This window comes from Dermacentor andersoni, chromosome 6 (assembly GCF_023375885.2).
Source record: "Dermacentor andersoni chromosome 6, qqDerAnde1_hic_scaffold, whole genome shotgun sequence".
In the NCBI taxonomy this organism is placed as follows: Eukaryota; Metazoa; Arthropoda; class Arachnida; order Ixodida; family Ixodidae; genus Dermacentor; species Dermacentor andersoni.
Window position 1 is genome coordinate 170,832,132 of NC_092819.1, and position 24,291 is coordinate 170,856,422.

The 24,291-nt window shown below is 50.0% G+C and overlaps 1 pseudogene; it reads left to right on the forward strand.

The window, feature by feature from the left end:
• The first annotated feature begins 370 nt into the window (after window positions 1-370).
• Window positions 371-4,624, forward strand: LOC129382588 (putative nuclease HARBI1; annotated as a pseudogene).
• Window positions 4,625-24,291: the final 19,667 nt, after the last annotated feature.

Below are 24,291 nucleotides of genomic sequence, written 5' to 3' on the forward strand. Positions count from 1 at the left end.
AGTAGCAATACTGTGAAAGACGAAACTCACTTTTATTGGGCGAGCCTGTGCCCACACTACACTTAAAGAACTGCGACAGCGGCAACCACAGTCGCCGATCGCCAAAACCTGATTAGCGGGCCCAGCGCGTCAGCTTTTATATATCAGTCGTCGAACGTTCCACAGTAATCGCTGGGACCCGCGTGTCTTCCACAAAGTTCTACACTATTCGCGTCACGCATACGTGTGATCAGATTACACAAGTTTTGGTGACCTTACAGCAGATGGAACCATCGATAACATTCCAGAAACTTCCGATAAATGTAGGCGCGTGCTGCGCTATCCGATAACATTTCTTAGGCGGCGAAACGTGGCCGCCCGATAAAACAAGCACACGTGTCAATACCCCCCTCTTAAAAACATCGGCCCGATGTTGCAAACAAACGAAAGTAATAAACAAAAAGACACGTAGCAAACAAATACCAATATAAGGAACTTCGTCAGCGCGCGTAAAAGTGCTTAAGACGCACCGCGTGGACCACTTCAGAAGGTGCGCACTGCCGGTATGAACGCGAAATGCCCTCTCGCGCGACCTTATAGTCCAGTTCGCCAATACGTCGGATGATCTTGTAGGGTCCGAAATAACGTCGCAATAGTTTCTCACTGAGTCCTCGTCGGCGTATCAGGGTCCAACCCCAAACACGGTCACCGGCCTGGTACTCGACGTAGCACCGTCGGAGGCTGTAGTGCCGGCTGTCGGTACGCTGCTGGCTCTTGATCCGCAGGCGGGCGAGCTGTCGGGCTGCTTTCGTCGGATTCATTTGTAGCGGCAGCAGCATCGGCGTCGCACGAGATGACGTAGACGCTCGCGTCTACACGAGGCACGAGCGGCTGGCCCGCTCCGGCATGGGCTAGCGTTCCGAAGGAGATTAAAAAAAAAAAAAAGAATGTTACTCTAACCGCCGTATTCACAAACCAAACTTATACTTATGCTTATGACTTAAGTCAGTGAACAGCCCTTAACGCGTTTCAAGAACCGACCTTGTACTTAACGCAGAACTTTTCTCGTACTTATGGTCGTGATAAGTAAGGCTCGGTTAAGGTAGCCTCTGACCTACCTTAACGCTCTCTTGTACACAAACAAAATGGCGGCGATGGACGACTTCGAGGAGTTTGTTGGCTACCTGGATCGCCACGAAGAAATATCGACTGGAGCAGCCTTCGAATACGCATCGCCGCCGCGTCGAGTAGTCAGGAATCGCTTAAATCCCATGGAGCTTTACAACGACGACGAGTTTTTGTGCCGATTCCGATTCAGTAAAAGTGCCGTGCAGCAGCTGCTCGCAATGCTGCCTCTGCGGGAACACACCGACGGACGTGGGTTCCCTGTGCCGCCTCTCCTGCAGCTCCTTCTCACACTGCGGTTCTATGGAGCAGGCACATTTCAAATTGTGACCGGGGACCTCGTGAATGTTTCCCAGCCGACGGTCTCCCGGGTCATCGAGCGTGTATGTACCATGATCGCCAGAAGCCTGTTCACTGCGCTTGTGAAGTTCCCTGCCGCTTCGTAAATGAGCGGTGTGATGAGCGAATTCTATAAGCTAGGCAAGTTTCCCGGTGTCAGCGGGTGCGTTGACTGCACCCATGTGCCAATTAAGAGCCCTGGTGGTGACCACGCGGAGGTTTACCGCAACCGGAAAAGATATTTCTCGATAAATGTTCAGTTGAGTGCCCATTTCAAATACCGAAATGCAAACAGAAGCGGTACAGTATGCCGCTGGTAGTACGACTCTGTAAATGTAACAGACGTAACACCAAGTAAACCACCCGAATCATTTACGACGCGGTTTCACACCGCCAGTGTACATCTGTGCAACGACAGTTGTCGATGTTTCGAATTTGCTAACCCGAATCTGCACCAACGTCTTGCCCCTCATTAAAATGCAAGTGCCGTGACCAGCACTTTGAACCGGCAACGTTGTCCTCAGCATCGTAATGTCGTAGTTCCGATGAAATCACAGCGCCGCCAGTATATAACCCTTTATGTTTTCACTCAGTGTAATCTCGATTGTGTGTGTATTTTTAGGGACATAAAAAAAATATCAGTAGGTTATTAACCACAATGTAACGGAATGTAACGAGAACAAGCACGCCTGAAAATTCGGCAAGGGTACATGTAATTGCTAAAGTCAACTTTGTCGGAATATAGTGCTGTTATGCGGCGAAGATTGCGGCATGAAATTTGGGGAAGCATATGTACGCGTTCGTTAATTATTCACGCTCGCACGTACCGCAAATCACACGACGACTCGGCTCTTCGGATCACCCAGCGCGCTACAAGCGGTTCGCAAAATCTGAAATTTAGCACGTTCTTAAGCTAATGTACTTGGGCCGGGACGACTCAAAAATTCGTATCAATCATGATCATGTAATCGAGATTCCACTGCATAACTCTATCACAGAGCTACACTATTACAAGAACAGGATTATTGGAGCACCCGCTTTTGTTTTACCACTGTGGTTTCAACAAGTGTATTCGCGCATTTTGCGCAATCAATATGACCGTTACTGTGGAGCTTTACAGTAACGCTCATATTTACTTACGACAAAAAAAGTCAACCAGTCTGTCGGTAAGAATGTGATGCCACCATAAAATGCTTACCTGTACAGAATTTCTCCATGTGCAAGTACATTTTGGATACCTACCGCCCTTATTAACGAAAGTTGCTGTTTTGCAGGGCATCACGGGCCCTAACCTACAATTTTATGATGTAGTGGCCAGCTGGCCAGGGTCTGCCCATGATAGCAGAATTTTCTACAGCAGCCGTGCGAGAGTTCTCTACGAGACTGGTGTCGTCCCCGGCATTCTTCTCGGAGATATGGGCTATGCCTGCAGGCCATACCTCATGACTCCACTCAAGGATCCTGACCAAGGCAGCCCAGAGTACAGGCAAGCTAGCTAATTTCTATGAAGCAGTGCTGCAGAATATCAGAATTATTTTCAAGAAGAAAGTGTCCTGCAAAAATGGTCGAAAAGCTTCTTGCGTGCAAAGCAACATATTTGAACATGCAAGACTAGACAAAAGCCAACACAGAATTGAAACACTTTTTATTAGCTCACTTTTCAATAATGTTCTCGCAATTCATTTCAAGAGCTCATCACTGAAAGGCAAAATGCGTCAAGCAAAGAAAGACAAAGCACTGTTTATATTACATCAAGAGCAATTGATCGCCTCTCTTTCTCTTAATGTTTTCACGGCAAAGAAAAATAATGCAGCTATTTTTTTCAGGTACAAGTCACAAGCAAAAACAAGAAACAGCGTGGAACGTGTGTTTGGAATATGGAAGAGGAGGTTTCCGTGCCTTCAGATGAAGCTGCAAATTCAAACACACACTACACTTGTAGTTATCACTGCGTGTGCGGCGCTTCACAACCTCAGCAGAATTCTGCGTGACCCATGCCCTCCCAATGTACAGCCCCTCACTGCACCCAGTGTTCACCAGCCTGCACCAACATTGCCGAATGGAAGGCCACAGATGGCAGTACAAGATTTCAGTGGATTTAGAACCCGTGCTCGCATCATTGCAGATTATTTCTCATCAATCCATATAAACTCCGCATTCACTTTAGATTACTCTTTAATTAAAAAGAACAAAAATAGGCAGGTAGGTAGGTTGAACTGGTGGTGCATTCAGCGATTCAGTAGGTTCATTTCCGGGCAAACAACTGTAGTGTTATGTTCTTGCATGCCTCTTCGTGGAACGTAAGCGGGGATGCGCTCTTTGTGCACTGCCCCAAATCTGTCGGCAATCTACCCAGACGGTTTAAACGGGGGAAAACTTTCCCGGCTTTTGTAGCGTGTGTAGTGACCTTCATCATCGCAGCATCTGCACGCTACTCGTAACCGGACGGTCCGTTTCTCTCTGTCTGCGAGAGAAGGGGGAGTGCAGCGTCCTGGCGTGCGCCAGCTTTCCAACACATGCATACTTTAAACTTGCACTGTGTTATGGTAGCTGCATGCAGGCTGTTTCACAACACATGTGCGAATAGAAAATTCATGGTGCTTTGCGACAAAACCGGCATCAAGGGTGGGAGATAAACATGCACCTTCCATTCAGCGTGCTAACACGAAGGATCTAGCAGTAAATCAAAATCCAGGTTTGGGCGACTTCATGTATTCATAACGTCTTCCAAGACCAGTTACCATCTGTCTATCTGAGTTACCATCTGTCTATCTGCACTCGTCCCCGTCTTTGTGTGTTCGTTGTCCCGACCTTCTCGAGCTGCGTTTAGAAAGCCTGCTAGCAGCAAGTCATCCTCTCACTCATTCTGTGGCCATATACAGTAACTACGTAGGCCAAACTGCAGGGCTGGTTGTAGCACACGTGCTGCACGCCTATAAAATGTATCAAGCTAACCTGCATTTGGTACGGTTGACGACAGATTTTTTGGACCCTCAAGGGACCGCGAAAATGTAAGAAAAATCAGGCAGTCCGAAAAAACAAACGTGCCCCCCAAAAACTCAATTTATTGCTCACGATTGAGTTAGAGGTTGGAAAAAGTGATTAATGATCTTCTGAACCATGCTTCGCTTGCTTGCAAGCAGGTCCGCCTGAATTTTGGCAAGAGTTGTCATGTCGCCGTAAGCCGACGAAAGAGTTGCGATTGCTTGCATGAGCTCAACTTAGGTCGGCTGCGCTGCTGCATGCGAGTCGTCGTCGCTCTCGGACTCTGCAAGCACTTGGCGAATGATTTATTCATCTGTGAGCCCTGCGCACAGTTCCAACTCGCTGTCCACGTCCGTGAACTCCGAAAACGAAACGGTCGAGGGAATTTTGACGCCTGCAGTGCGAAGGTTGTCGCTGAGGTGCTCACTGCCAGACAGCTGCTCGACGACACTATCCTAGTCCAAGAAAGCCGAGTCGCCATTCAACACAAATCCCGCATGGTGGAAGCAGTTGCGCAGCGTTGTGGGTGGCCACCGACTTCCACGCATCAGCGAGCATGCTCAGTGCTCCAAGCAAATCAACAGAGTAGGCTTTTCCACTGTCGAGGTACAACGCCACACGCGAAAGCAAGCGTGACCGATACTTCACCTTCAGGTTGCGTATCACGCCTTGGTTCATCGGCTGTAGGATACTTGTCGTGTTTGGGGGTAAGAACTCGACTCACACAGACTTCGAGAGAGAGAAAAAAAATTTTTTTTTCTCGATATCTCCCACAGACTTTCGTTCCACTAAAACTACGCAAGTTGTTTATGTGCCCGTGTGCAGCGCAGTTGTCGACAAACAACAAAACTTTGCGGCCTTCTAGATCAAATTTATGATCTAGTTTTCTCACATAGCTTTCAAAAAACTGCTGTATTATCCATGCCTCCTTGTCCACCTCGTACAAGACAGACAGGTACTTTACGCCTTTAAAGCACCTCGGAGCTTTCGACTTGCCGATGACGAGCATTTGCACTTTTTCTGTCCCCGACATACTGCTGCCGACCAAAACAGTAACTCGTTCCTTACTGTGTTTTCCACCATGGAAAGTGTCTTCTCTGGCATAAGCTTAAAAAAAGTCCGGTCTCGCCGCAATTGAATATGTGGTCCGGCGAGTACTCCCGTAAGAACGACTGCAGCTTTTCACAGCGGTAGTCGGCAACAACGCTCAGGTCAACAGCTGCACTTTCGCCACACAGTTCCATAAAACTGAGATCAGCACGCTTTTTGATGTTTTAGCCAGCGATCGCTGACCTTAAATCCCTCAATGCGCATCTGAAGCGCCATTGTCTCGGCTTTCTGTTTGAGGAGGGCACCGGAGACGGCTTTGCTCGTCACTGTTGACTTCAGCCAAACAAGGAGGACCTCCTCGAGCTTTCGATAGGTGCCTTGGCTTACATTTTTCTGACGACACCCAGTAGACTTCCCGCTGCCTCCAAAATCTTTTGCTTGTTTTTCATGTAGTCCGAAAGAGTATGTTTGGAAATTTTAAACTCTTTTGCGACACCTGCCTGTGATCGTCCACCTTCGACGAACTTGATGATTGCCACTTTCTTCGCCATCGGCATTGTGGCGTACTTGCCTCGGTTCATCGGAACTCTCGAGGCCGACAACAACATAGATTTCTTCTCCATTGTGAATCAGCATGCTTGGCTAAGTAGCACACACAGCGCAGTCGTCGGGAAGTTGTCACACCGACTTTGTTGAGTGCTGCTACATTGCACAAAAAAATAAAAGTTCCGGAAACAGCGTCTTGAAGCACTGAAGCCGACTCAGTCAAATGCGAGCCACAGTAGCTTGCTACTGCTAAGCTTGTCAACGCCCGGCAAACACAAACAGGCAATCGAAGGAACAAAGGAAAAAAAAAGCATTGCGTTACGGCAGTGACGCTGTTGCGGAAGCTGCTAGCATATAGCCTCAACCCAGCGTCCGAGTAGCTGAGGAGCCGCCATGCAAGACCAGCACCAGTTTCGAGACTACAGGATGAAAATATAAACAAACAAGATGGCGGCGACACAGCTCAAGATGCGCGGCAGTTGGCCCGGCTGACGCTTGGAAGTCCGAAAAATCGAACAGCCCTCCCTAGAGTGTCCGAAATTTTAAGCCACATAATACATTGACTTTATGAGCTATGTCCTGGGGCATGGAAAAAGTCCGAAAAATCAAGCATGTCCCAAAAATTAGGCGTCCGAAAAATCAGTCGTCGACTGTAATTTGTTACTATTTCTTTGCATGTATTCATGAATGCAAAAGCTTTTTGCAGATCAGTGATGCCATTGTAAACACACTTCACTTTTAATAGGTGTTCCTGCCATCACTGTTTTCCAAGCACTGTTGTTCTCGGGCGCTTGAATTTATTTCGTTTCGCAGCAGACAACATTGTCGCGGCCACTGGTGTTCGTGCAAGCGTAGGCTGCACAGAACGCGGGCATGATTGGCCCATCACTTCAATTGATGCTGCGCAGCACGTTGACTACCGCTTTACATACACACAAAAGAATGCAGGGTCGAGCGAAGCGGATTATGACGCCACGCACGCAGAAACAAGCACGGTCAGGCATGGTCGCGGTGACTGCGAAGGAACGGAACACCAGTGTTGACGTCACTATGCCGCGGTTTCCCGTCTCCGCTGACATCGTCAGCGCGCAGTGATTGACGGGGGGGTGGAGCGACAGCGCAACTTTAGCCGACAATTACGTCACTCCTAAGTGAAAAGTCCCCCCCCCCCCTCCAAGTTTTACCTGCATGGTTTATAAGGTTCCCGCATCCGTATACGAGCGTCTTATTGAATTCGGCACACTCTTCAGCTTCCCTTTAATATGCAGTTGGCAGTTGTGCACTGATTATCATCAGCAACACCGTTTTGCTAGTTGTTGTATGCCTTTTCAACAATCTCCATTAATAACACCTAACCGTTGCCAAATTCAAGACTGTTTACAACTTTTAAATATGCTGCTTCCCTACAAAGTGATCCTATGCACTTTGGCTGCTACGAATTCAAGGCCAGGAGCGGGAGCTACCTAACATTTCTTTGTTTTTTACATGTGCAATGATATTCAAATTCCACAACAGAACTTTTCAGCGATACAGTTGTCTTGTCCAATGGATTCAACGCAGTGAGACATGGTTATCGCATACAAAGCCTTTGAAATTGGTGGTACAAAACATCATGCCTGTGTTTCTCAGGAGACTAGCATTAAAAATGTGATTGTTTGCACATGCGTGCACATAGCACAACAGCCATGTTATCAGCATGCTCTGCACAGAATGAAATAAACAGTACTCATTCTTGTTTCACATATTTCTCGACATGGTGGCTTCTGTTGCATTGAGATTCATGTATATGTCAAGCTCTATCTTGCAGAAGACTTTGCCGTGACGTGTTACATGAACTACATCTAGATGCCGCTTTCATCCCTCGGCAGAATGCTTCTTGTTGAAGCCTCTTTCAAAAACATGCAACAAACAATGTGGCAAACAGATATGAATTAGATGACTTGTGTAAGAGCCTGTACTTGCTCAATCTGCCTTTTGCAGGTGGTCGGATGAGGGTGGATGGCTGGCCAAATGCCTTGAAAAATGTATTGACCTTTTCAGAAGTCTGACAAGGCAAGGCACGTGGAAACACTAGTCAAAACATCCACACGTGCTTTTCAAGGCATCTAGCCAGCTGCCTACCCTTGTCTGCCTGCGTGCAGAGGATGGCGCAATACGCAATTACAGGACCTAAAATCCATGAAGTTTACACGTGATGACCATGAGCATCACATGAAGTTTACCATTTCTGAATGGCTGTGAAAGGCACCAACGTCTACAACTGCCATTTTTCAATCTATTCATTTGTTGATGCTGCAAATACAGTGTGAGGATCACAAGAGAGAGAGAGAGAGAAAGAGTACAAAGCTACAGTGTACGAAATCGAAAAACACCCATGTACTTAGGCGCACGTTAAAGAACCCCAGGTGGTCCATATTCCCGGAGTGGCCCACTACGGCGTGCCTCGTAATCAGATCGTGGTTTTGGCACGTAAAACCCCAGAATTTAATTTAATTTTCAGCTACAATGTAGGCAAACTGGCACTAGTGCAGTGGCTATGTGTTGGGCTGCTGAGCTCGAGGTTATGCGTTTGATCCAAGCTGTGGTAGCTGATCAATTCTGATGGTGGCAGAATTGCACAACGCCCATGTACTTTGATATACACGAAACATATTACAAGACATAACGTATTTACTCGCATAATGATTGCACTCGCATAATGATCGCACCCCTGAATTTTGTCGTCAAAATTCGATTTTTTTTTTCTTTACCGTGTAATGATCACAACCTGAACTTGTCGCAGCGGTATGTCGTGTGCCAAGTCTAGCTAATGCTGATCGCACTTACCATCTGTCAAATGCTACGCAAACGATTCTTGAAAACACACCAAGAGGTCTGCATGCACCCAACATTCTTAAGCAGATGCCCCATTTCATTTTATCCCCCCACTTTCTGCACTTCCATGAAAAAACAAAACTACAACCAAGCTTGCCTCGGCTTTATTTGTAGGCATCATAATGGATTTGGTCAACAACAACAACATAAAGGGTGCCTTTCGATTCCTCTCGTCTGCACTCATGGGCACGCAACAAATCGCGGGCGGCAACGATAGTGGCCACGTTTACGCTGATATGTTAGAAATGTACCCTATTCATTCGCCGACGCTTGTAACGCAGCTAAGATATTCGCCCACCCTTAGTGAAAACGTGCCATATTAGGATAGCAGTGAAGACATATGTCGCAGTTTCCACATTATGCCTGCCATGTGTTTCTGTGTCACTGGCAGCTAAGCGTGCCCATCTCTGTTTCTGTCCCCTCAAAGTGGGCATGGCTATGTCGCAAACTTGCCAATATTAACATTATTCGTTACTGATACGGAAGAAACTGTTTCAATGTGCGTAATGTACTCACGAGAAGAAAAATAATCGCGTTCGGCTTGCTCCGGTGGCCGTCATTTTTGTTTTGGTGTCCCGCACTGACAACGGCAGCCGCCTGCTTGTCATCGCGCTGCAAATGCGGGATCAAAAAGAAGATGTTTCTTTTCGTGGGAAATTTAACCCGTACAATGATCGCACCCCTGGATTTGCATCAATTTTTTTGACAAAGAAGTGTGACCATTATGCGAGTAAATAGGGCATATGATCATATACGAAAACTTTTTTTTTCTGCCTCACTCATTCTGTTTTTGCAGAACCTTCATTTTTAAGTCAATAAGGGCCTTTTTTGCTTTAAGGTTTTCCATTATTTGTGCATGCTCTGCCTGCCTTTTCTCAAGTCTATCCTTATGATCATCACGAGCGAGTTCCATGCGAAGTGCATGGTCGTCGCGAGTTAGCTTCATCTTAAGGAAGTGCTCTTTCCTTTTTCTTTGAGCATCTTTTGTGATAAGAGCAAGCCGAGCGCCAAGTTCACTCATCACAGCATCATCCCTTGTGCAGGATGACCGGCCTGCATTTGTCCGCCTTTCACGGCGGGCTGTCGGCACTGGCGGCACAGCAGCTGGCGGGGCTGGAGCCGGTGGGGATGTAGCTAGGGGTGATGCTGGCTCTGGTACAAGCTGAGCAGGTTCAGCATTTGGTGGCGCTGCACACTGCAAAGCCGCGGCTTCGTCCTGGTTTTCAATGTCCCACTGCCAGGAGTCATCAGAGTTCATGTCGGCATCTGCAAAGTTATTGCAATCAGAGTTGACATTAGTGTCGTTTCCACAGTGCTTGTACCTTTTACAATCTACTTTTACGAATGCGCTGTGAGCTATACAGACATTTTTGCTTTGCTACATAATGCACCGATGTTGCTGAACAAGATACTGCACTGTACTTACTATTAGGACATACTAAAGAACTTGACACAATGTAAGCCCGTGAGCACACAACAATACAGCATGTTCCTGCTGGTGCATCCAGCTGAAGCAGGTTGAATGAAACGGTGACAGTGGTAACTATGCGGTTGCATTCAAACTTTTGCATACAAGCCGCTCATCCTCACATTAGGACTCATTCTCTGTTTCATGGGCCATGAAAATAACTAAACCAATGGTGTCTATGCTGACACTCACTGCTGGCACTCATTTGCATCACAGGTAGGCTTTCTGTGTATATTGCTTGTTGACGGTACATAATAAACAGGAAATTATGGGCACTATTGCATGGCAAAAAGAGGCGCTTTGGAAACGCTGGAGAGGTTTGCTCAATAGCAAGTCTACCTGCTATTCCACACGCATGTGACAACAAATGAAACACACGTATGACCAGAAACACACAGTATATGCACCCATGAACATACACAGCTAATCATATATCCAGTACACGACACAACACGGTCAATTTACAGTTACCTCCACAAAGCATGGTCCCTCTCGTATGTTCAGTGCCGATAACATTATGACATCTCTCCTGGATGCAGACAGCGCAAGAGCATATCGATCCATGTGTACTGTACATTGCACACATACAAGTTTGGCGATGTAACCACTCCACTGTAAAAAATAAGGGATTTCCGTTTGCAACACTGACATGAAAACAATGAAATAACGCACAAATGCAACTGCAAAAACCAGTTTTGGAAGCCTTTGAGACAGAACCAATGACTGCATCATTCCTCGTTATAGTGTCCATTATACCAAAACAAAAATAAAACCCTTCCTGCGCTGCTCCAACCTTATCACCATGATGCCCAAAAGTAATGTCAGCACTCCGACATTAAAAAGTAGCTTAGTTTCTTGCAATACTGCTGTGTCAAATGCGTAATACAGAATGAGTTGTTCATTAGCCACCTGCAATGCCTCATTTGGTGCCTTTCTGTATTAGCAAATCTAGTTTCCTAAATAATTAGTCCAGATATAATATTGCACATTAACTCATACTCACCATCTGCATCAGTGCTTCATCCCGGCTGTGACGAAGCCATCATGCTGCTACAGCTGGCGTCGGCTCTGTGCCAGGCCCAGTGCAGTCGCTGTCAAATGGGTTGACAAGGCGTGTGGCCATGTGAGTTGCCGCCGCACCGACCCTGAGCAACTCATTATTCATGTGGCGTCGCGCCGGGGCCCCACCACCTTTGAAAAGCAAATATCAGCGCTAGCAAAATTTGACGATCACTAAAAATTCAACCATACCTCTTCAGTTCCACTGCTTCGAAAATACTGGCAGAAACATATGCACACATCATGATGTAGCTGCCTTAAGTCATTTTGGAGCCCTGCTAGCTGAGCACAAAGGAAATACAGACACAGGTCGCCGTGCTCACACGCACATAGCACCAGGCATATGCTATTCAACTGCAACTGTGCCCAAGCTTTCCTTGCCCCTGGTATTTCATTACAGCACACGACAAGCCTACACACAAAGCTAGTTGATGGCGTTCGCCCAAGGAGTGCATTAGCACGCGTTGCAAACAAATAAGGTAGCGTTTCTTTCACAGCAAGACGTCCTTTGAGGTAGCAAACGACGCCTTCAAGAAACCAAAACATGAGCAAATTTGCCGGTCGTGCAAGCGTGTCGCGGAAAACAAACATGCGTAGGCACATCCTTTGTTTGCCTTCATGTTACGATCAACCAAGTTTACTGCAACGTTATTTTTGGCGATGAATTTATTATGTCCTCGTCACTGTTCCGTATGCACACGCACAAGCTGTTGCAGAGTGTGCTAGAAATCAGCTGTAGCGATGGCTTCCCGTGCTTTCACCAAATATATATAGAAGCAAGATGCAGAAATTTCGGCACATGAGGAATAATGCTCACCTGTTTTGAATATCTCACGCGTGTCTTCGCCTTTGGCACGGCGCCACTTTTCTTTTAGGTTGTCCCAGCACTTCTTTAATTGCTTGGACGTTCGTGGCCGCACGTTGTGGCGACTGTTAAGTTTGTCGGCCAGCTTCTCCCACGTCTTCTTCTTTGCGTTGATGGACACAGCATCAGTCCTTTTACACTCAAGCACATCGCGGTGCCTCTCCATCAGATCCATCAGGATGGTGCGCTCTTCGTCCGTAAAGTTAATTTTGCGCCGCTCCATTCTCAACGCGGTTCACCAAAAAAAATAATACTACGACTATTTAAACAACTAAACTGATAAAAAATGAGTAATATAATACACAGTTAATTATAAATAAGCAAGAAAAAGCGAAGGAAGTAATAAGAAGGCAAAACAAGACGGACGAAGGAAATACAAACACAACACGGACAAAATCAATCTGGAGAAGACGGTACAAAAACGTGCGCTGCGTCGAGTGGTTTATATCAACGTGGCCAGACGTAAATGGCGGACTCACCAAAAGCGGCGAGCGTTTCATTACGTTTCATCAAGCATTTGTACATTATTTATGTACAGATGTTTGTGTGCATGCCATTATTGCTTTCTAATAATAAAAGCAGTTTAAACGTCGTCAAGGTATATATTTCGTAGCAAAAAATTCTCTAGCCTCGCTCCCAGGTAAAACACTTAACGAGTGAAGGGTGCCTTTCATAAGGCACACTTATGGCGCGTTAAGGTGCGTTTTCGAAACGCACCTTGTTCTTTCCTTGTACTTATACTTTTCTCGTCCTTTCATAAGTGACCTTATCGCGATAAGTTAAGTTTGGTTTGTGAATACGGGGGTAAGAGATCGAGCGTCGGTTCTTCCTCTCCTGCGAGAGCCCGAGACTTTGCCGGTGTACGTGGTCGCACGTTGCAACAGTTTGGTGACCCGGACGTGATACTGCCATACGCTCCTGTGGTAGAGACGACCATGCACCAGACCAACGCTACGAGAGCTCAAGGCTAGAACCCTTCCGAGGAACGCTGTGAGCCCTCCTGTTCCGCCATCGCTGTCCGCCTCCCACAGTACTGGGACCAGCATCCTTCGGCGTGGTTTCTTCAGGCCGAAGCGCAATTTAATGTCGCTGGTATCCACTCTCAAGCCTCGAAGTTCCATTATGTTGTCGCAGAGCTCTCGCCCACCACCATTGACGAGGTAACAGATTTGTTGAACTCCCCATTGTCTGCCGCCGCCGCCGCCGCCGCCGCCGCCGCCTATGACGATCTCAAGGCAGCACTGCTACAGCGCACAGCAGCTTCACAGCGTTCTCGCATCCAGCAGCTTCTGTCCGCTGAAGAACTCGGCGACCGACGCCCTAGTCAACGTCTTCGCCGAATGAGCCAGCTGCTCGGAAACAACGCGAAATTCCTCGACGACACGCTGTTGCGCGAATTCGTTTTTGCAACGACTCCCGGCTAACGTACAGATGGTCCTGGCGACAGCCTCTACCATGGACCTTACCGGACTTGCCGCTTTGGCCGACAAAGTGATGAAAGTAGCCACCCCAACCATCGCAGCCACTTCACCGTCTCCGGTTGACAATACAACCGCTCTGCAAACTCTTTCTTGCTCTTCCGTAGTGCAATCTCCGCTCGACTCCTTGTGTGAGCGCCTGGGACGCATCATTTGCGGAGCGGAACATCGCCGCACATCTCTTCGCCCACGCAGCCGTAGTTCCAGCAGATCAAGACGCACGGGCACCCGCAATAAAACCTCAACTATAACGCCTGGCGTTTGCTACTACGACCGCCGTTTTGGAAACGACGCTCGCCACTGTCGGCGTCCCAGGCCGGCCAACCTCTAACGGCGACGACTGGTTCGGCCCAACACACAAGTCGCCTTTTCTACGTGACGGACCGAGTTACGGGACAACGATTCTTAGTCGACACAGGTGCTGACGTCAGCATTCTCCCCGCCCAGCACTCCGACCGAAAAGCGACACCTGTGTCGTTGTTGCAAGCCGTCAACCGCACCAGGATTCCAGTTTTCCCGTCACGCTCCGTCATGCTAAACCTTGGCCTTCGACGAGCGTTCCGCTGGATTTTCCTGGTTGCAGACGTCCGCCGTGATGTCATTGGACCAGACTTCTTGCATAACTACGGACTCCTTGTGGACATCCAACGACGCCGTCTCATCGACTCCGTGATCCAGCTATCCGTTCCCGGCGTCCCATCATCAGGCACATCGCCCATAGCGCCAAATTTCTGCTATGTTGGACGAACCTTTCGCCGGGCTCCTACACGAGCTTCCCACTTTGGCACGCCTGCCGGACTGGACGCAACCGGTGCAACATGACGTGTGCCGTCACATCGTCACCTCCGGCCCATCGGTCTATTTCCGACCCCGGCGTTTGTCCCCGGAGAAACTCAAGATCGCTCGCGCCGAGTTCGAACACATGCTGCAACTTGGCATCATCCGGCCTTCCTCCAGTAACTGGGCATCACCACTTCACATGATGCCTAAGAAGACGGGAGATTGGCGCCCTTGCGGCGATTACCGGGCACTAAACAACGTCACAGTTCCTGATCGCTACCGTCTACCGAACATTCAGGACTTCACGGTAGCGTTGCACGGTGCGACGATCTTTTCTAAAATCGATCTCGTTCGCGCCTACCATCAACTACCGGTCGCTGAAGAAGACATCCCCAAGACCACCATCACCACACCCTTCGGTCTTTTCGAATTTCTCCGCATGCCTTTCGGTTTACGGAACGCGGGCCAATCCTTTCAGCATTTCATCGATTCCGTAACCGGAGTTTTCTTTTCGCTTTTGCATACATTGACGACCTTCTCATCGCAAGCTCTTCGGCAGAAGAACATCTTCACCACTTGCGGTTGTTGTTTTTACGCATTGCCAGTAAAGGAATTGTCATCAACGCCGCTAAGAGTGAATTCGGTCAACCCGAACTCGAGTTCCTCGGTCATATCGTCGACGCTAACGGCATTCCACCACTGCCGTCCAAGATTCGCGTCATCGAAAACTTTCCCCGACCGACCACACTCACCAAGCTTCGACAATTTCTTGGATTCGTCAATTTCTACCGCCGATTCATTCCCGAGTGCGTGCGACTTATGGCTCCGCTAGACGCTCTCCTGGTAAACAAACGCAAACAAGTGCTTCAGTGGACTGAAGAGGCCACCGACGATTTCACAAGAGCCAAGTCTGCCCTCGCCGACGCTCACGTTGCATAGACATCCAAAGCCAGACGCACCCATTGCCATCGTGGCCGACGCTTCAAACACCGCCGTTGGTGCCGTTCTACAGCAATTCGTCGACAATGCGTGGCATCCACTCGCTTTATTCTTCTAGAAACTGAAGCCTGCGCAGTCCCGCTACAGCGTGTTCGGCCGTGAATTACTCGCTGTTTAACTGGCTATCAAGCATTTTCGCCATTTCCTCGAAGGCCGTGCATTCACTGTCTTTACTGACCACAAGCCCCTTGTACACGCAACGAATCGTTCGGCGTCCTGTGACTTGCCCCGCGAGATTCCACACCTTTCTTACATTTCCGAGTTTACAACAACGTTCCGCCACATCAAGGGCACCGACAACGTTGCAGCCGACGTTGAGTCGTGTCAATGTTGTTTCCACGTTGACATCGGAACCTTTCATCATCGAGGCCGACTTACTCGCCAATCAACAGCGTGACGATACTGAACTTCGTACACTCCGGAATTCGTCAACGTCCCTGAAATTGGAAGACGTCGTTGAGACCCCAGATGGTACGTCCGTCGTCCGCGACACTTCTAACGACACACCTAGACTATACATTCCGGCATCCCTTCGCAGACGTCTATTCGAAACCGTGCACAACCTGTCGCACCCTGGCATACACGTGACACTGAAGTTTCTTTCCAGTCGTTTCGTTTGGCCTCGGCTCAACGCGCAAGTTTGTGATTGGGTTCGCTGCTGTTTGTCGTGTCAATTTTCGAAGACCCAGCGTCACCTCATTCTGCCTGCCAAGTCTTTTCTTCCACCGGATGCTCGTTTTGACACCGCACACCTGGACCTCGTCGGCCCTCTCCCACCTTCGAAAGGTTACTGCTACATACTGACATGCATCGACCGTTATACATGGTTGCCAGAAGCTACACCTATATCTGACATATCAGCGCCCACTGTTGCAGCAGCTTTGGTGTCTACGTGGATCGCAAGGTTAGGCTGCCCATCCACAATAATCACAGATCGCGGTCAGCAGTTTGACTCAGCCCTCTCCGATGAGCTACTCAAACTACTCGGAACGACACGTTTTCGCACAACTGCTTACTGCCCGCAGTCCAATGGACTAGTTCAACGTTTTCACCGGCATCTCAAGGCCTCCCTTATGGCACATGAATTGTCGGGGAAGTGGGTCCTGCTTTTGCCCCTCGTCTTACTTGACATCAGAGCCGCACTCAAGAGCGACCTAGGTTGCTCCTGTGCTGAGCTAGTTTACGGCACTCACCTACGCCTTCCGTGCGATTTCTTTGTCGCCACCCCCAAAACGCCTATGCCATCACCTGCCGAATACGTTGCCGAACTGCAAGCCTTCTTCAGCCAGATACGCCCCGAGCCTACACGTTCACAAGAATCAAGGTTCCCGTACGTTTCTCCAGCACTCACCTCTGCTACCCACGTTTTCGTGCGTAACTGTGCCGTGCGGAAGCCTTTGCAACCACACTACTCCGGGCCATATTGTGTTCTAGAGCGTCGTCCGACGACGTTTGTTGTGAATGTCAACGGCCGATCAGACACGATTGCCTGGAACGTCTCAAACCCGCCTACATCGAAGTACCCGCGCCATCAGCTCCACCAATATGCGACGCCACCCTGCTGCATCCTTCGCCGCCGCCTGCGCACGTGACACCCCAGACCAACGCCAAGACACGCTGCGTCACGCTGACAGTCTCGGCATGTCCTGACATAACGGGCAATGTCAGCGGTCAGGCGCAGGCAGTAATACCTTAACTGTATCCTGGATAGCATCAGGAAGAATCCGAGGTGACCATTGGTTGGGTCGTCGTGCAGGGCGGGCAGTACTTCTGGACGCAGCGCTGAGGGAACAACAAGAAGGAAGTTGTCGAGGACTGGTGAGAAATTCTTCTTTAATAGTATGTTGTTTTGAAGCGGGAATGAACACCATCCTCGCTTAAATGTCCTAGGGACCACGTCGGTGTGCCCTTCCAAATACACCACGATGCTTTTAGCTCCGGGTCTGCTCGTTGCTGTTCAGCGAAGTCTTCCGCGCTTATTATTCCAAGGAAGGCGCCGTCATACTCGTGATCTTGCGGCGGCGGGTCAATGAGGGTGCGTGATAGGCAATCAGCATCAGAGTGTTTTATTTACTCATTTATTCATTTATTTATTTATTTAGAATACCCCAAAGGCCCTCATTACGAGGGTATTACATGGCGGGAGGCGATCACAGGCACTGGTCACAGCTTGTACATCATACTAAAAACAAGAGAATGCAACAAAAGTAATAAAAGACTGAAACAGGTAATATACAAGATATTCAAGTTAAAGGATATTTCTAGAACCCGTGCTACATCTAGCTTTGAGCAGGCCGTCGGAAGCATATCTATTTCGAGTCCTGCTCAGGCGCCATAAATTATGCCACTAAACATTTCACCATGGACACTGTCCCCACTGGAAATCGTGCCATATATACGTGGCATCAGTGCGAAAAAGAAAAAGCCTCAAGCAGCGACTTATCAGTTAGCTTTGAAATATATGCACTGTGAAGAAGAAGACGCGCCTCGCGGCACAGACACATCGCCAACGCGCGGCTCGGCTCCGCTCGCGCTGTTGATTACTGTCGCCTTTTTTGGACAGTGCTTCGGGCTGTCTCGCCGTTCCCGGTCGCTGCGCTTTTGCCTTAGGAGCCGCCAATAAACCTCTTTTCAATTGGTGGAGGTGCTGGGACTCAAACCCCGTCGCTTGTAACCCTGGAGCTGCGATCAAGAACGCTATCGCCCGCCATGACCGACAGCTCATCCCAAACGGCGCCGACGCCACAGTCCGTCACTTGCACCGGCGTTGCACGACAACGCGACCCCAAGATCTTCAGCGGTGCAGACGACGAAGATGTAGAAGACTGGCTGGCGTCATATGAACGGGTGAGCGCGCACAACAAGTGGGATGATCCAGCGAAGTTAACCCACGACATCTTTTATCTGGCTGGTGTTGCCCAACTCTGGTTTCACAACCACGAAAGTGACTTACCCACATGGTCAATCTTTAAGACAACCTTTACAGAAGTGTTCGGCCGACCCGCTGTTCGCAAACTGCGCGCTGAACAACGCTTGCGCGCCCGAGCACAGCAGACGGCAGAAACGTTCACGAGCTACATTGAAGACGTCGTGGACCTGTGTAAACGAGTCAACGCGGCAATGCCCGATGCTGAGCGAATTCACCATATACTGAAGGGCATCGGTGACGGCGCTTTCCAGATGCTTCTAGCCAGGAATCCGCGCACTGTGTCCGAAGTCGTCAGCCTATGCCAAAGTTATGATGAGTTACGCAAGCAACGCGCTTCGACTCGGCGTGCTCTGGGCAGCGACGACTTGGTGGCAAGCCTTGACAGCATGTACGACCCATGCTCATTACTTCAACGGGTCAAGGACTTCATGCGTGAGGAAGTTGCCCGCCAACTTTCTTTAGTCCCCTTCACTCAGGAGCCCACCTCCAGTCTTCCAAACACGCTCCGCACTCTCATCTCCGAAGAGGTCGCTCAAGTTGTCCCTTCCGCACACCATCAGCCGCCTGCAGCCACGAATCTCAACTCTGCTCTGGCAGTGCAGCCTGTCGCGACTCCTCGCACCTATGCGCAGCCAGTCCTGCCTGTAGCTGCGCCTCTTACGTACGCGCAGGCAGTACGCAGGCCTCCGCCTGCGTCTTTCGCGACCCATTCCCAACCGGTGCCACCGGAAGCCCATGCTGCATCTTGGACCGCACCGAGAGCTAACCCTTGGAGGACGCCTGATAATCGTCCCATCTGCTATTCTTGCTGTACTCCTGGACACGTCGCCCGATATTGCCGACGTCGGCCTCAAGCGTTCGGCGACGCCTCTCGGCCCTTCCAGTACGGAAGCCAGCCCTTTCGCCAATACGCCACTCCTTCCCACCAACCGTATGCTCGTGCTGACCTTCCAGAATTTCCTTCGCGTCGCTCGCCATCCCCTCGCCGACGCTCGCTCTCCCCAATGCGTCGGCGACCCGCACCACCTGACCAGGAAAACTGAACGTCGCAGTTCACGAGGCAAGAACTGCGCCCCATTCGAACTGTCCAAGTCCTCGCGCCTGTCCTGCTAACGTGGTCGAAATTAGTGTAGAAGGTGTTCCTGCATTCGCTCTTGTGGATACCGGCGCAGCCGTTTCTGTGATAGCCGCCAAACTGTGCCGTTCGCTGCGCAAGGTGACCACGCCGCTTTCTGGACTGTCGCTTCGTACGGCAAGCGCTCAGCACGTCACTCCGCACGCAGCCTGTACTGTACGTGTGCTTATTCACGGCATTGTTTACATAGTCGAGTGCATTGTTCTTCCCACCTGCTCGCATGACGTCATCCTCGGATGGGACTTCTTATCCCGTCATAAAGCCGTGATCGACTGCGCACGAGCCGAAGTTGAATTTTTTCCTTGTGACGCACCCTCGCACGAAGATTGTGACCGCCCTTCTAAACTTACCGTGCGCGAGGACACAGATATTCCACCTGGCTCCTTCGCTCTCGTACCCGTCTCTTGCGATGCCATCACTGATGCAACGGTCCTCTTCACACCTTCCGACGTCTTCATGAGCCGTAAATCTCTCCGACTACCCTTCGCAACACTTGACATGGCTGGCGGCTGTAGCAATATATACTTCTGCAATCCCCTCTGTGCGCCGATTACATTGCTCGTTGGTGAATGCCTTGGCATCGTGGAACTCCTCGACTCTTCATCTTTGGTTGACGTCCCCGGAGACTCTTTTGATGTCGACTCCGGCCAGTCGTCTTCGATTTCCGCGTTTGAAGAGACGTCCAAGGATGCATTCTCGAGTGCCATCGCCGATACCCTCACACCTGCCGAACGCGCCGACCTTCTTGATCTCCTGCACCACTTTAGAAGTTCATTCGACGTTTCACAACCTCACCTGGGCCGCACGTCGGAAGTGCAGCACTACATTGACACCGGTTCACATCAGCCGTTACGGCAACGACCCTACCGCGTCTCGGCCGAAGAGCGTCGTGTCATTACCACACAAGTCGAAGATATGCTGCGCCGTGACGTTATTCAACCTTCGCACAGTCCCTGGGCGTCGCCTGTCGTTCTCGTTCGCAAGAAGGACGGGTCTATTCGCTTTTGCGTCGACTACCATCGGCTAAATAAGGTAACGCGCAAAGACGTCTATCCTTTGCCGCGCATCGACGACGCCCTCGACAGTCTTCAGGGAGCAGAATTCTTCTCGTCCCTTGACTTGCGTTCAGGGTACTGGCAGGTACCGATGGCTGCAGCCGATCGCCAGAAAACCGCATTCATTACGCCTGACGGCTTATATGAATTTAACGTAATGCCGTTCGGGCTTTGTAACGCCCCTGCCACCTTTGAACGACTCATGGACAACACGCTGCGTGGCCTCAAGTGGTCCATATGTCTGTGTTACCTCGACGATGTCGTGGCTTTCTCGCCTGATTTTCCGACTGACCTGCTCCGCCTCAGACTTGTTTTGACCTGTCTAACGAACGCTGGCCTCCAACTCAACCTCAAGAAGTGCCGCTTCGCCGCGCGAGAGCTCACCATTTTAGGCCACGTTGTGTCCAAGCACGGCGTTCTACCCGATCCTGCAAAACTTCGAGCAGTCGCTGAGTTTCCGAAGCCTCAGACCATCAAAGAACTTCGGAGCTTTGTGGGCCTATGCTCATATTTCCGGCGCTTTGTTCGGAATTTCGCATCGATCATGGCGCCATTGACTCAGCTTCTGCGCGGTGACACCACCCTCTCCTCCTGGTCCCCTGCATGTGACTCCGCCTTCGCTACGCTGCGTCGTCTTCTCACCTCCCCACCTATTCTTCGCCATTTCGACCCGTCGGCTGCAACTGAGGTACACACAGATGCCAGCGGGGTCGGTCTCGGCGCCGTCCTCGCCCAACGAAAGCCAGGCTACCCCGAATACGTAGTCGCCTATGCGAGTCGCACGCTGACGAAGCCTGAGGCCAATTACAGCGTGACCGAAAAAGAGTGCTTGGCCTTAGTATGGGCACTTGGCAAGTTCCGACCATACCTGTACGGGCGCCCATTCGACTTGGTCACAGATCACCACGCGCTTTGTTGGCTTGTCAACTTGAAAGATCCCACTGGCCGCCTAGCCCGTTGGGCATTACGCATCCAGGAGTACGATATTCGCGTCGTATACCGCAGTGGGCGAACACACTCCGACGCCGACGCTCTGTCTCGTTCACCTTTACCTCCAGACTCGACCTGCGGAACAACTTCCGCACACTCCATCTCATCTCTCGACATGGACTCCTTTGCCACCGCACAACGTCGTGACCCGTGGATCGCTTCTCTTTTCGACTATCTTTCTGGATCATCGACCATGCCTGTATCCCGAACCCTCCGACGCCAAGCAGTTCATTTTGCCATTCGTGACCAGCTGCTCCACCGACGCAATTACTCTCCTGAAGGCCGTCGGTGGCTTCTGGTGATTCCCCGCAGCTTAAGGTCACAAATATGTGCCGCTTTCCACAACGATCCACAGTGTGGCCACGCCGGAGTCTTCAAGACGTACGAACGAATTCGCCACCGCTACTACTGGCGCGGCATGTACAATTTTGTACAAAAGTTTGTTCGGTGCTGTCTTGACTGTCAACGCCGCAAATCGCCGCCTTTACGCCCGTCTGGTGCCTTGCAGCCGCTCCCGTGCCCTGCCACACCCTTCGATCGCGTCGGCATCGACCTATACGGCCCGCTTCCTATGACGCCAGACGGCAATCGGTGGATCGTAGTTGCTGTCGACCACTTGACACGCTACGCCGAAACTGCTGCTTTACCAAGTGCTACGGCACGGGATGTAGTCTTTTTCGTTCTACATCGCTTCGTGCTTCGACACGGCGCACCTCGAGAACTCCTCAGTGATCGAGGTCGCGCCTTCCTCTCCGAAGTCGTCAAAAGTTTGCTCTCGGAATGCCGCATTATTCATCGGACAAGCACGGCATACCACCCCCAGACTAACGGACTCACAGAGCGATTTAACCGCACACTTGGTGACATGCTGTCGATGTACGTGGCATCTGATCATGGTAACTGGGACCGCATCCTTCCATTCATCACGTTCGCGTACAACACCGCGATCCAGGCCACTACGGGATTTTCACCTTTCTTCCTCCTGTATGGCCGCCAGCCTACGCATACCATCGACACGCTCCTTCCATACCGTTCTGACGCCTCCGAGTGTCTACCTGTGTCCGACATCGCCCGACAGGCCGAAGAATGCCGCCAGCTAGCGCGCTCCTTTACGGCCGAGCAACAGCAGCGCCAGAAAGAAAACCGCACCGACACGCTTCCGAACACCACCTACGCTCCAGGCGTTCTTGTGTGGTTGTCTGTGCCTTTCCAGACTCCGGGGCTTTCCTCGAAACTCGTCCCAAAATTCGAAGGGCCTTACCGAGTCTTGGAGCAAACATCTCCGGTGAATTTTCTAGTTGAGCCACTGTCACCACCTGAAGACTTGCGCCGGCGTGGACGTGACATTGTCCACGTCTCGCGTCTGAAGCCCTACCACGACCCTCTGCCTCCCGATTCTTAAGGCGCCAGGATGGCTCTTTTTGTCCGGGGGGGAGATTGTGAAGAAGAAGACGCGCCTCGCGGCACAGACACATCGCCAACGCGCGGCTCGGCTCCGCTCGCACTGTTGATTACTGTCGCCTTTTTTGGACAGTGCTTCGGGCTGTCTCGCCGTTCCCGGTCGCTGCGCTTTTGCCTTAGGAGCCGCCAATAAACCTCTTCTCAATACAAAAAATACGCAGCCACAACGCACATTTTCACAGATGGCTCTACAACTCCACATCGTTCATCATGCGGACTTTTTGTTCCCTCTACAGGGCAACGATTCTTGTTTCGTCTTGAGCGAGCGACATCATCTACTTCAGCGGAGCTATATGGCCATAAGGAGGCCCGTGTGTATGTACTTCGACAGTAGCCGCCAAAGACATGGGTCCTTTTCACAGATTCAAAAGCAGCCCTACAAAGTATGTGGAACAGGCACAAGCGTTGCAATAATCAACTTGCAGCATTCGACATTGCTTATCTCCACCACAGGGCTAAGATTGCTGGGCATTGCATAAAGTTCCACTGGATACCTGGCCATCCCGGCATTTCGGGAAATGAAAGAGCGGATGAAGCTGCCAGAAATGGAGACCAATACCGCAAGTTCAAAAGAACATTTTTTACGAAAGCCCACGCTTCAAACATGGCAAAAAATATGCCTATCAAGAAAAAGAACGCATCTGGAATCTGCCGCTTCACCAAGATAACTTCCTGCGTTACATTCACCCAGAAATGAGACCGAAAATTCCACGACCACTTCCTCAACACTTGGAAACATTGTACCATCGTCTTCGACTGAACGTGGCATGCACGAACAATTATCTGTACCGCATAGGGCTTACCACTAACCCATACTGTGAGAGCTGTCGCAACTTAGAGACAATTGAGCACATATTATTAGAATGCCACGCGTACCGCGACGAGAGACAACTTTTTAAGCAACAAATGGAGATTATTTGCCACGAACCGTTAACGTTACCGAGCATCTTAGGTCCAATGCGCCGGCCCTTCAAAACATCGACGGGTTTTTGATTTATTGTTGAAATACCTGTCAAAAATTGGTCTAGTAGGAAAGCTTTAAAAATTGCACACCTTATATACAAAAAGCCTAAATTTACCCGCCATGTCACCTGCAAATGTTAGTATCAGGTCCACTCGCACATTCCATATTAATTTTTATCTTCTTTTTCTCCCACTCTCTTCTGGAATCTTT